The sequence below is a fragment of the Anabrus simplex genome, chromosome 8 (genome assembly GCF_040414725.1).
Source record: "Anabrus simplex isolate iqAnaSimp1 chromosome 8, ASM4041472v1, whole genome shotgun sequence".
NCBI lineage: Eukaryota > Metazoa > Arthropoda > Insecta > Orthoptera > Tettigoniidae > Anabrus > Anabrus simplex.
In genome coordinates, this window is record NC_090272.1 from 163,708,065 (window position 1) to 163,721,806 (window position 13,742).

Consider the following 13,742-nt stretch of genomic DNA (forward strand, 5'->3'; position numbering starts at 1 on the left):
TGAGTGACGCACAATCAATGCTGTTTACTACTGCGAGCTGTTGAACAAGGCGAGGCTTGCATATCGCCGCAAAAGACGAGACTAACCGATTCGACAAGTCATCCTTCTCCACGACAAGGCGCGGCCCCATACTGCAGCCCTGTCTCCAAGCTGCAGGAAATGCACTGGACTAGATCATCCTCCTTACAGCCTGGACTTATCGCCCTCCAATTTCCATTTGTTCGGATAGCTTTAAGAAGCTCTAGGAGGGCAACGATTTGAAGACGACGAGTGTGGAAGACTTCGTGCGTAACTGGCTGGTGACAGGACCCTGTTCCTTTTACGATGAAGACATCAAAAAGCTCCTCATACGCTGGGTCAAATGGATTTCCAAAGCAGGGAAAAGTTTGTTGTAATTGCCTTGTGTTTTTCAATACATGAATTTAAATAAAAAATAAAATCCCGTTTATATTTGATCCCCCCTCGTGGTACACAATATATTTTTCGAATTTATAGACATGACCTCATTCGTGCTTTCATTCTCTTTCATGCCAAATATCTGTCATATGAAGTGCTCGATGTTGCTCTTCAAGGGCCTCATTTCCTTCCTTTCATCTTAATTTCCTTAGGCGTTATGACCTTTAACTCACGTAAAATTGGAGGCCACCGCACTGAAACGCCGTGGCTATTGTCCAGGTTGTTTCATAAGAGGAGGAGAGAAGACAAACAGAAGGTAAAATTGGGACTAAAATAGAGCAATGAAAGAGATGAGATGGCTCACAAACATGAAGAGCACGAGGATATGAGAAGTAAACAGAGCCGTGTGGTGTGCATTATGGAACGAGAAGGTTGAGTTATTTCAAGAAGCTCCTTCAAGACGTGTGTCGTAAAAACTTCACTCTCTCTTGAAATTGGCCTGTCATAGCACGATCATAAGTCAGAGAGTAGCTTAGAATTGGGCCGTACTACGCAGGGAGATTTCTACAATTGTGTCACACGAAACCCTCGTCCTTTACGCATGTGTTACAATGACAGGAAAGGAAACTTTTGTGGAGATCCGTAACGAAAGGACAGAGGTTATCTTCTTGCTACCCAGAATGAGTTTAGCTTATGAGAATGGGACTGGAATTTTAATTTAACTTGCTTGAGTATACTGTGGAGGTAAACAAAGAAATAAAACATGAACCCTTAACATCGTCATAAAACCTAGTCATCTGTGAAATGATATTTGTTCCTTAATCTAGGACTTGAATATACCCTCATATGTGCAACACTGCATATATGATAAGGAGAATATACTTGCTTAGCTCACATTCTCTGGCAGTTGAATATTGTTATTTCTGCTGTATAAGTTTTCTTTTTCTTTTTGCTATTGGTTTTACGTCGCATCGACACAGATAGGTCATTTGGCGACGATGGGATAGAAAAGGGCTAGGAGTAGGAAGGAAGCGGCCGTGGCCGTGGGAAACCACAGAAAACCCTCTTCAGGGCTGCCGACAGTGGGGCTCGAAGCCACTATCTCCCGGATGTAAGCTCACAGCTGCGCGACCCTAACCGCACGGCCAACTCACCCGGTGTATAAGTTTGAAAAAAAGTGTGAAATTACAGTATAGTGTTCGTCACACTAAACGGCAAATATCGCCGCCCTATTCTCTTCTTTTAATGGCTCATCACTGCTGCCAACTTGACTAGTTACATTTTGAAATCAGAAGGCAAACTAACGTCAGTGTACATAAGTATCCATAATGGATGTTCCCTCACCCAAGTAAATGATCAATCAAGATATTCATAATTAAGTTGGTTTTCAAGATCAATGAGTAATTAAGGAAACACACACACACACACACACACACACACACACACACACACACACACACACACACACACACACACACACACACACACACACACACACACACTATCTCACTCAATTTAATGTTGTATATATTTCTGCCGTCCGCCTCTGTGGTGTAGTGGTTAGCGTGATTAGCTGCCATCCCCGGAGGTCCGGGTTCGATTCCCGTCTCTGCCACGAAATTTGAAAAGTGGTACGAGGGCTGGAACGGGGTCCACTCAGTCTCGGGAGGTCAACTGAGTAAAGGTGGGTTCGATTCCCACCTCAGCCATCCTGGAAGTGGTTTCCCACTTATCCTCCAGGCAAATGCCGGGATGGTACCTAAATTCATGCCACGGCCGCTTCCTTCCCTCATCCTTGCCTATCCCTTCCAATCTTCCCATCCCCCTACAAGGCCCCTGTTCACCATAGCAGGTGAGGCCGCCTGGGCGCGGTACTGGTCATACTCCCCAGTTGTATCCCCCGACCAAGAGTCTGAAGCTCCAGGACACTGCCCTTGAGGTGGTAGAGGTGGGATCCCTCGCTGAGTCCGAGGGAAAAGCCGAACCTGGAGGGTAAACAGATGATGATGATGATATATTTCTGCCTTTATTTTGATATACAGGGTGAAGCGTAATTCGCGCACTCGGGCGTCGCAGCGCGACTCCTCACATGCCAGCAATAAAAAAATGTCTCTTACAAATTTTCGTCTTGCGAGTATATCCGGTAGAAAACGGGCGTTGAAGAGTTGCAATCTGGCAACACTGTAACCATATGTAGGGTAACTACCGCTGTCAGCACGTTCTCGTCGTGCTGTAAAGTTGGTGCAGTGGGTAGAGTTTTTGGTTGGCATGCAGGAGGTCGATGATTCGATCCTGGGTTGAGGTGCATTTTTTATTTGCTAATTTCCATCTGACATTACCTACTGTAATACAGTAAGACGCCGTTTCTGAGGTGACATGTATCCTACATTTACAACATTTTGTAACGCTGAAACAACAAATACCTGGTTAGACTAATAAGAAATAGACAGCTGAAACAAACAGGTTTCGCATCTAGTAGATGAAGTGGTGCGAATAAATTCACGCCCTCGACGTGAAAAGGGCGCCTTTCAAAGCTGACCAATGAAAACGACTGTTCGTCCATTTCTAGGATCGTAGTATGTAAGTGCAAATGGTTTTTAGAGGACTCACTGCAATCGCTGTTGACGATTAAGATACCAGATACCATACCACCTGGACTACATTTACGAAAAAAAAGCAAACGCCTCAACCCAGGATCGACCACTCGACCTCCTGCATGCTAACCCAAAACTCTACCCACTGCACCAACTGTACTGTACGACTAACTTCCGCTGACAGAGGTAGTTACCCTACATATGGTTACAGTGTTGCCAGATTGCTACTCTTCAACGTCGTTTTTCTGCCGGATATACTCGCAAGACGAAATTTTGTAAGAGACATTTTTTTATTGCTGGCATGTGAGGAGTCGCGCTGCGACGCCCGAGTGCGCGAATTACGCTTCACCCTGTATGCAATACTATAACCGTATTCTTCGGACTTATCACCTGTCACACTGAAGAGAAACCACGCTGTAATAATACAAACAAATATATCATATGTACATACGCCGTAAGTCAATAAGAACGCGCAAAGGCTAAGTGTGCAAACCGTATCGAAGTTGTGTCAAGACAAGATTAGGTTAAGTTGGGTTGATAACGAACTTTCCTTCCACTTCAACTGAACTGACCTTTATAGGTAAGGTAAAGGTTATTCTGTCCGAAGGCAGGTCCGAACCTCCGCAGAGGTGTTCCTGAGCCGGAGTTTACGTGTGGTAGGGTGGCCAGTTTCTTTCCGCTCCTCCATTCCCTTACCCCCCACCAACAGCGCGTGGCAACCCATCCAACTCCTGACCACGCCCAATGTTGCTTAACTTTGGAGATCTCACGGGATCCGTTGTTTCAACACGGCTACGGCCGTTGGCGACCTTCATAGAGGAATGTTATTTTCCTTTCCGGAGGAGTTCTTGCATATTTTTCTTGCTTCATAGACATCCTAATCGAATTCTATATATAAGTATTGGACGAAACAAAAAAGTAATTAATAAAACGCTGTCTTAGTCATTTCACACCACCTACGTTATGAAATGCATCATTCGAACATGCCACAATTATACTCACCGGATATTACTCAAACGGATTTACAAGCCTATAGAGAAAATATGCTTTAATTACACCAACAAATAAAACACTCGTGATTTTGACAATACTGCGGCACTGGCAATACGTAATTTTCGTAAGTCACAAAATTAACCATGACTGTATAGTGCCAACACGCCAGATTAACTGTGACTGTAAGACGTCGTATCACAATTAGAGTCCCTAAACTGTATGGTTAGAGACACTGAATCCAAATCAACGGTTAGAAAATAACTATAAATCAGACCTTCAGTGTTAACAGGGAAGAGTACGGTTGTACCTTTAGTTTATAGGCTTACGTGCCAGGGAGTACACTTAAGTGTTAACAGGAAAGAGTGAGGTTGTACCCTTAGTTTACAGGCTTTCGTGCCAGGGAGTACACTTAAGTGTTAACAGGAAAGAGTGAGGTTGTACCCTTAGTTTATAGGCTTAAGTGCCAGAGAGTACACTTCAGTGTTAACAGGAAAGAGTAAGGTTGTACACTTAGTTTATAGACTTAAGTGCCAGGGAGTACACTTAAGTGTTAACAGGAAAGAGTGAGTTTGTACCCTTAGTTTATAGGCTTACATGCCAGGGAGTACACTTCAGTGTTAACAGGAAAGAGTAAGGTTGTACACTTAGTTTATAGACTTACGTACCAGGGAGTACACTTTAGTGTTAACAGGAAAGAGTGAGGTTGTACACTTAGTTTATAGACTTACGTACCAGGGAGTACACTTTAGTGTTAACAGGAAAAAGTGAGGTTGTACACTTAGTTTATAGACTTACGTATCAGGGAGTACACTTTAGTGTTAAAAGGAAAGAGTGAGGTAGTACCCTTAGTTTATAGGCTTACATGCCAGGGAGTACACTTCATTGTCAACAGGAAAGAGTAAGGTACACTTCTCCTTTCAATTTGAACCCACTACCTGCCGCTAGTGTATCAATAATGAAGGAGTTGAAGACAATAAAGTTCTTCCATCACAAGAATAAACGTAGTGCCAATAAATATTCGAAGAAAAAACAAATTAACACAAACATCGCAGTAAGTCTGACTGTAAGACATATTTATCATGATACATGACGATAATTATCTTAATGCACAAATTCATTTTAGGACAGAACAATCATCACCTAGCAGATTCACTTTCAAATGATACGTCGTAAACAATTTTGACTACCTAAGCTATGGAAAAATATAGATGATTAGAAATGGTGGTGATTATTGCTTTAAGAGGAAGACCAACGGACAACCATTCGCTGTTAACACCAATCAGAAAAACTGGAAGAGGGCCGACACTTGGAAGAAATAAGTTTTCCGCAAAAGAAATCGAAGGTCTCCGAAGGGTGTGGAAATGAAAGACTTACTAGGCTTTACAAACCTAATATCGTTATGGTCAGAAAAGAACAAGAGTTGAGAAAGGAAAGTTAGTTATAAAATATGAAGGTGAAGAGCATGGTGCAAGTAAGGCAATGCAATGCCAGGCTCAGCTAGGGGAAACGTACTCGCCAACCCACGCTCTCATTTTGGAGTATCTGACTCTTCGATAGGGGGTAGGTGATCAGGAAGCATTTGATTGTCGTATTATTGATTAGCTTTCGTACACGTTACTTGTCTCTAACGTGGGGATTACTTTCGTCTATAAAGTGCATCAAGTCGAGAAATAAATGAAACTTTTCTTTAAAACCCCAAAACGTTCTTTGAAGTGAGGTTTGTCCATACTGTTCACAACAAATAATCCAGTTCAGCACAATACTTTGAGCCAATTCATTACCCAAATATAAATCCTAAAGCATTTCTGGTACGTAATAGGCTACAACAATGAAATAACGGTTAAAAAACGTAGCAATGATCACATGGAACATGTAAATAATTCACTTTTCTAGCGAAGTGGTCCATCGTGAGGATGTGGTAAGAACGAATGACAAACCAAATTTTAGTTTCATTGTTGTTGTTGTTTTTTTCACTCAACAGGACATTCAGGGCATCTCAGCTCTTTCTCTCAGTGTTTTCCCTACATTATTCTCTATGAATATGATTATAAACAAAAGAAGAGAAATTTCCTTCGCTGACAATATAGCTGAAGTTAATTAAGTTAAAGCACCTTGCGAATCTGAAATTGCGAACAGACTCCCGTGCATTAATAAAATAACTTATGGGTTACATAATTAATTTCAGGCATCCTTCGAAGCAATTATGTTGTCCTGCATAAAGCAAAGACTTTGTAGGTTGTAGAATCACGTTTTTGAACTTCCTCTTAACAATCTGCCTTCCTTATACTAATCAAATAATAAGTTGCTGGTTAAACATTTATTATTATTTTTATTAATATTTTGCTATTTGCTTTACGTCGCACCGACACAGATAGATCTTATGGCGACGATGGGATAGGAAACGGCTGGGAGTGGGAAGGAAGCGGCCGTGGCCTTAATTAAGGTACAGCCTCAGCATTTGCCTGGTGTGAAAATGGGAAAACACGGAAAACCATCTTCAGGGCTGCCGACAGTGGGGTTTGAACCCACTATCTCCCGGATGCAAGCTCACAGCTGCGCACCCCTAACCGCACGGCCAACTCGCCCGGTAAACATTTATTATAGACCTTCCTCTGTATGTTCAGACTGTCTACCCTCACTAATCAAGTAACTTTATAAACTTTGAATTATTGTCATAAGTTGATGTAAAATATTTTATATGTAGTTTGACTATTAATGTGATTACCGCTGTGCTGTTACTGTGAATCACCTCAGTTTGATCCATAGAGGAGTTATAATAATGATGAAGGAATGGTTATTGTACCGAGGATGCACCTTCTCCGGCCAGTTAAACTGCGCGCCTTCTATAAGGCCATCTATGTAATCAATCTTGAACTGATGTTATGCAAGATACTTGGGTTTTCAACTGTTAGATGTCTCTACCATAGATTTAATTGCTCCATCTTGCGGGGTAAACTATAATTATTCCATAAAGAAAGTTGTAATTTTGAGGTTTGTCAACCTGGTTCTTAGGATTGTTTCTTTATGTATTAAAGTTGTCTACACTTCTGCTTCTTCCCTCTTCACTAGCTATTAACCAATCAGAAACTTGTAAGTATTTTTCGCTAGCCAATTAAAATTGGAGATATATGCAGGAATCCACTCTGTCTGTAAAGAGTTATGGAAACTTCATCTCGAAATACTATAAAAGCTGGGCGCTTTAGGGCGGTATTGTCATCTTGATCGCTCCAGTTTTGTGATTGGACGTGTTCTTCGGGGGTAGCGGCCGCGGTATACGTTCAGAAGGCCCAGAAACTCAAGGTAATTGCAGAATTTTCATAGCATATGATAGCTCCGGCAGTTAGCTTGAGGGGAAGGTTACAAACCTCTTTTATTTTACGTAAACTTCTAAACCTGGTGTAGAATGTAGAATTTTTGGCCGGTATGAGGACTCTGTTCTATTCCCTTTTGATAAAAATATAATGTAAAGGAACAAAGAGTGTTTACCCTCTATTAATTCCCATTCAACTTGGTGACTAAAGTTTCTAATCATCTAAAATTCTTAACACTCTTTTGGAATGGAATATTTCTCATTTAATCACCACTGCGCAGAATAGGCTTAGCCTCTTTATATTTGAGCCATGCGCCCTCTTAGGCTTTTAAAATATTCTAGAAGGAGTGCAAGGGTTTCGCTTCCCAGCATTTTGTTCATGGCCAATCATGTTAAACCTTTTCTTTTTACATTAAGGCCATTTAGCATGGACATTCATTGCCCTTGTTTATTCGGTAATTGTTTGTGTAACAGTGTGCAACAAACTGTTGAGCGATAAATAAGCCTACATCAGAGCAACGATGTGTAAATACTTTAATTAAGAACAACCTACAGGTTGTAAGTGCGCTCTTAAAATGTGACGCCTCTGTGAGGCTCGACTATGGCATAATTGGTGCCCAGACTCCCTTGTAGTGTAAAGGATAGGAGCAAATAGCGCTCTTGTAAATTTTGTACCTGCCAAGAACAATCCAGCTCTTTTCTGTGGAAATTAGTATTTTTATTTTTCTCAAGTTGTACCTGATTTTTTGGACTTTAAGTCAGTGTCGTTGGAGCTGACGAGCTCATTAGAATATTGTTATGGTTTATTCAGATCTTCTATTTATCATATTTTAATTTCAAACAAAGGAAATAAATAAAATTTAAAACATTATCGTGTTAACTTATGCTCTAGTTAATTCCTTGTCTGCCCATTCACCCCAGCTGCTTCTTACACCTCTGTGATCCGCGATATTTACTTAAAATTAAATGTTCGATGACACAAGCATTTTGTCGACGGTATAGACGTAACGCTATTTGTCTGCCTTCACATTAATAACTATGAGACAGTCAAGTGAACAATTCAATTATTTAAAAAAATTCAATCTGAAATAGTCAATCATAACGTAACTGTTGACTTGAATTCGGGAGATAGTGGATTACCCTGAATATGATTTTCTGTGGTTTCCATTTTCACACCAGGCAATTTTTTTTTTTTTTTTTTTTTTTTTTTTTTTTTTTTTTTTTTTTTTTTTGAGAGCAAGTCCACGAGAGTCCCGGGGCGAAAACTATGCCCCTCTACTCATCTGTTTCAGGGGAATGCCGATGAGTCGGAAAAGTCTCTGTTCTGCTACACTAGCGGGGGAAAAGCAATCTGTCGAAGAGGTCATTAATACCTCCTGTCAGAGCTGAAACCCCCTCTTCGCTACGGGGAATGTAATTTAATTTAGAGGGTCGGAGAGCTATGCATTGCCATGTTGCCTTCCTAACAAACGGGCATTTTTAGGGGTTAATTTTGAGGATGTTTAGTGAAAAAGTGTTAAGAAAAATTTGGAAAAGTCCGAAAAGAGGTTTTGAGCTGGGTCTAATTAAAGCGGGTCATAAGTGATCCAAGGGCCGCGATACTTGAGACGAGTACGCGGCTTCTTGGCCCCCATGACCTGCTTTAATAATAGGATGCCAGGGTCGGTTGAATTACTAGAGAGGATTCTACCTGATGTGCTTGATGTGGCAGTAACCAAATTTTATAACAGGACTATTGATTTTCTAGTCCCTGATGAGCTAAATTCGGATCATAAGCCCATCATCTTCAATCTTACATGGGTTAGGCTTGATGAGCCATTTTTTCCTAAAGAACCTTTAAATCTAAATTACCACAAATTTACGTGGCATTTAAATAAAAACCTGAAGACTTTTCCAATTACTAGCAAGAATGATGTAGATCGTGCCATTGCTCACCTCAGTAATAAGGTACGCAATGCACGGAGATACATCATTGATGCTGCTAAACATCCCGCGCATTTGCTCACGCGCAACAATGGCGATGGTAACATTGTCATCCCTGACAATAATGGCAGTCGTATCTTACCGCCAAGTTGTGGTACTGCGGCTAGCCACACGGTCCAGAATATTAATAACAACATTAATAATAATAGTACTCAACACCTCTCTCCCATGCTTACCAGTAATAATAATAATAATAATAATAATAATAATAATAATAATAATAATAATAATAGTAATAATATACCAGGCAAATGCTGTAGCTGTACCTTAATAAAGGTCACGGTCGCATCCTTCCCACCCCGGGCTCTTTCCTACCCAATAGTCGCCATTAGACGTATCTGTGCCTGAGCGACGCAAAGCAAAATCTTAAATAAATAAATAAATAAATAAATAAATAAATAAATAAATAAATAAATAAATAAATAAATAAATAAATAAATAAATAAATAAATAAATACATTTTTGCTCGATGCCTATCTACAACGGCTCTAAATGAAAAATTACATCTTCCTTCTTCTTCTTCTTCTTCTTCTTCTTCTTCGTCTTCTTCTTCTTCTTCTTCTTCTTCTTCTTGGGTTTCGGCCTTCTAAGGACACGTTACAATTTCAATTCTTCCTCCTTAGTTGTTCTTCCTTACTTTACAAAACTTTCTTATTTTGCAGATACAATTTTATGATTCAAAATGCTCCTTGATATTTGTCGGTTCAGCATGTTATGTCTATTCCTCGAATTACAAAGGAGAGAATAAGTTTCATTCTAAGTTAGGATCGCCTGTTGGCCTCAGTTATAGACATCATAAGTTAACTTCTTACTAATTAGGAGGCCGCTCTTTTGATTCCATAATTGGAGCGGCTACCAGGTGGATTATCTCTCCTATCGGCCTATGTTATTAAATATCATAAATAGGTTATAGTTAAGTATAGTGAAAAAAGTGTACATTTCGCATGTTGTACATTACAAAATATCAGGAAACATTTGACCACTAATAGCCATATTCAGTTTCATGCCCGTTACTATCGTCCTTTTGAGTATATTGGCAGGTTTTTTTTTTCAAACCTGAGAGCATCCTACTTAAGGTTAGATAAGAAAATAATGAAAATATTACTTTGATGGAGGTGAGTTTAGGAAAGTTACCATGATAGTGGGGGAAAATTTATTCAAAAGACATTATGTAGTTTAACTGGAATTCAGGACAACAATGACTTAGTTTCTGATCGCGATTCTTACTTGGGTTTGTTGAAAGGACTACAGAGTCAACAATGAATTGCTCTATTCCGAGGTACGAGGAAGTTTTTTAAAGCTGAGTAAAAATGTCATTGGGTTTGTCTACATACACTTCTAGAAAATATAAGGGGCGATCAAAAAGTTTCCGTTCGATGGTGAATCAGGGATGTCAGGCAAAATCGCCGTAAGTATTGAGGTACTCATTCCACCGACGCACCAGGTTGAAGATCCCCGTGTGGTAAAACACCGCGTCCTACTGCGTGAAGAAGTGCGTAACAGCCTGCTGCACATCCTCGTCCGACAGAATGAGTCGACCCTTCAAGGCCTTTTTGAGGGAAACGAAGGCGTGAAAACCATATGGGGGGAGATCAGGACTGTAGGGCGTGAGCTCGAGTGTCATCCACAACCCGCTTGTTGTTGTCCGTAATGGATGAGGCTGGCCTCCCTGGTTGACCGACGCCTTGTGTCGAAACGCGACCTGCACGCAACTTGGTGCACCATTCTACAACGGTCATTTTCGATAGACATGCTGTGCCGTACACAGTCCTCATTGTCCGATGGATGCCCACCGGTGTTTGCACTTTGGCAGTCAAGAACAGAATAACAGCACGTTGGTCCTGTTTGGACACATTTGTTAATAACGTCTTAGTTCACGTGACCGCATTTAACGCACGCACCTCGGCACGACAGGACTGCCACACTAATCCCTTCGCCTACATGTCCATGATTATATACCCGCATCGGAGTCGTGCTACGTTGCATCTCCACTGCAGCAACGCCCTCAAACGGAAACTTTATGATCACTCCTTATACCACATTGATGGATTAACTTCCTTGTACCCGGGCTGAGTGACTCAGACGGTTGAGGAGCTGGCCTTCTGATCCCAATTTGGCACGTTTGATCCTGACTCAATCAGTTAGTATTTGAACGTGCTCAGATACGTCAGTCTCGTGGCGATAGATTTACTGACACGTAAAAGAACTCCTTCGGGACTAAATTCCAGCATCTCGGCGTCTTCAAAAACCATAAAAAGTAGTTAGTGGGACGTATAGCCAATAATTTTATTATTGTTAACTTGTTACAATTATTCCTTCTGTATTCTCAACTATTTACAATTGTAAACTTAAAGTAAACACCACAGTAAAGAAGTTAATCAAATAATATGTAGGCTATACATACATTTACGTGCATAGGACTAACAATAATGACGTATGGTCTCCGGAGGGGCCCGATGCAGGTCTTTCGAGTTGACAGCTATATGCAACCTGCGTTCTGTGAAGATGGGACCCTAGCTGACGATGGCACACACACCCGGTCCCCCGAGCTAGATGAATTAACGAATAAGGTTGAATTGGAATCCAACCCAGGAGGTCTACTATCAATGGCCAGTGGGCAAACTATTAACCATGGAGCCGGAAATGAGACTAATGGTTGTTATGAACTTAGTTTTTTAGGGAAAGCAACACCAAGAAGAGACACGTAATGGCACAAGGGAAAACATTCTTTGCACTTGTCTATATCAACTTCGTCAGACATATTGGCAATCAACTTAGAAAATTCCTCAAGGTTTGTTAAGTATTAATCATTCACCTAGTAGACATAGTATACTTAAATGTTATAAACCAAAATATTCCATTAGATCGCATCGTCGGCTTACAATAAAAGCACACACAGACAGTTTTGAGATTTACGCATTGTCACACCGCCCTACAGCGCTATTCTGTATACTGTAAACAACCAATTGCATATTCTTATATTCATATTCTATAATATTCTTATTTTGAGAATATAATACAAAGAAGGACTGAAAACTTTCTAACTTTTTCTTTTTCCTCTTCTTCTTCTTCTTCTTCTTAAGACGTGGTCTGCAAACGGAAGTAGACGATCCACACGGCCAGCTCCGATCTTGACGTTGCAGCCATTGGAATATCTCTCAGGATTTTTAATGCAGTGGTTTCCCGTTGCCTTCTGCATCCTAATGCCGTTGACCAAACTGGTTCCTCCGCCTTTGGGAACAATTTCTTGTCCCGAGGACAATAGAGTGCCCTTACCCATACCCCCTCATCCACTCTCAAAGAGACTGTTCGCACTCGGTATAGGGGATCTCCTCATACCGGGAGATAATCGATCCCTTCATTCGTTAGCCGCCTGCATATAAAATATTATTTTTATATGCAGTCGTTGCTCCCTCTCTACCGCGGGGAGGTGAATATCAGTACTTCACCGTCATTGAAACAAGGACCAAATGGCATTTCCTTGCTTCTCTGGTTCTTTAGAGAGGTCTGGTTCTTTCTCAGACGTAAGATTTTTGACGCTAAGTATTTAACAATGCCATTTCTGGCGGGACCTAGTGTTTACAGTGTACTATGTCTTCTGGTATGGGCTAGAGCAATCTTGTTACTTTCATTGATCTGTCTCAACTTTATCCTTGGCTTTGACAAGATGAAAGTGACTGTGGTTTGAGTGATGCTAGTAATGCCATTCCTTCTGCAGCCATTCCCTGCTATGAATGGTGTGAAAATATTACTCATAGGGTCGGTTGGTGCATGCACTTCAATGGGCTTGGCAGACTGATAGCAAATTCTGGCTCGGTGAGGAAAGCAACGGGAAACTACCTCACTCCTCATTTCGCTAGTACGCCTCTTCAGTGATGCCTAGGCCATCTAGGACAGCTGATGGCGGAGCTGTTGAGGATCCAACCAGCCTTCGGGCTGAGGACTAAACATACATACATACATACATACATACATACATACATACATACATACATACATACATACAAGTATTTAACTGTGACCTTACGATATTTTCACAGTTGTTTATAAACGTTCCAACTTTTGTTGCATTAGGTATTGTCTGTACTTACAGTTTCTGTTTCCTTATTGTTTGTTTGTTTGTTTCGTATCTCGGACAATAATATATTTACAGTATATAATTTCCATTACTTATACATTTTATGGAATTTCTTGTCATTTGAGCTTGCCGAAGGGCAATAAATGCATATTAAATTATGGAGAGAAAATCTGAAACAACAGATTAAATCAGTTGTTTAGTAACAGCTGTCTGGAGCTGCTTGGTCTGAATATTTTCCATGACATCCTTTAGGAGCTAAAGGACCTTTAAAATGGAATCATGACAATATCATGGTGTAAATTTACGCCTATCGACATTAAATGGTAAAAAGGTAGTTCTTTAAAAAAATTAAGCGTTTAATTGTCCATTATTCTCCTCTTTTTCAATT

The 13,742-nt window shown here is 40.6% G+C and overlaps 1 protein-coding gene across 1 annotated transcript in view; it reads left to right on the forward strand.

Moving 5' to 3' along the window:
• Positions 1-13,742, forward strand: part of LOC136879242 (dipeptidase 1) — an 860,664-nt gene that overhangs the window by 807,716 nt on the left and 39,206 nt on the right. The window lies entirely within an intron of this gene.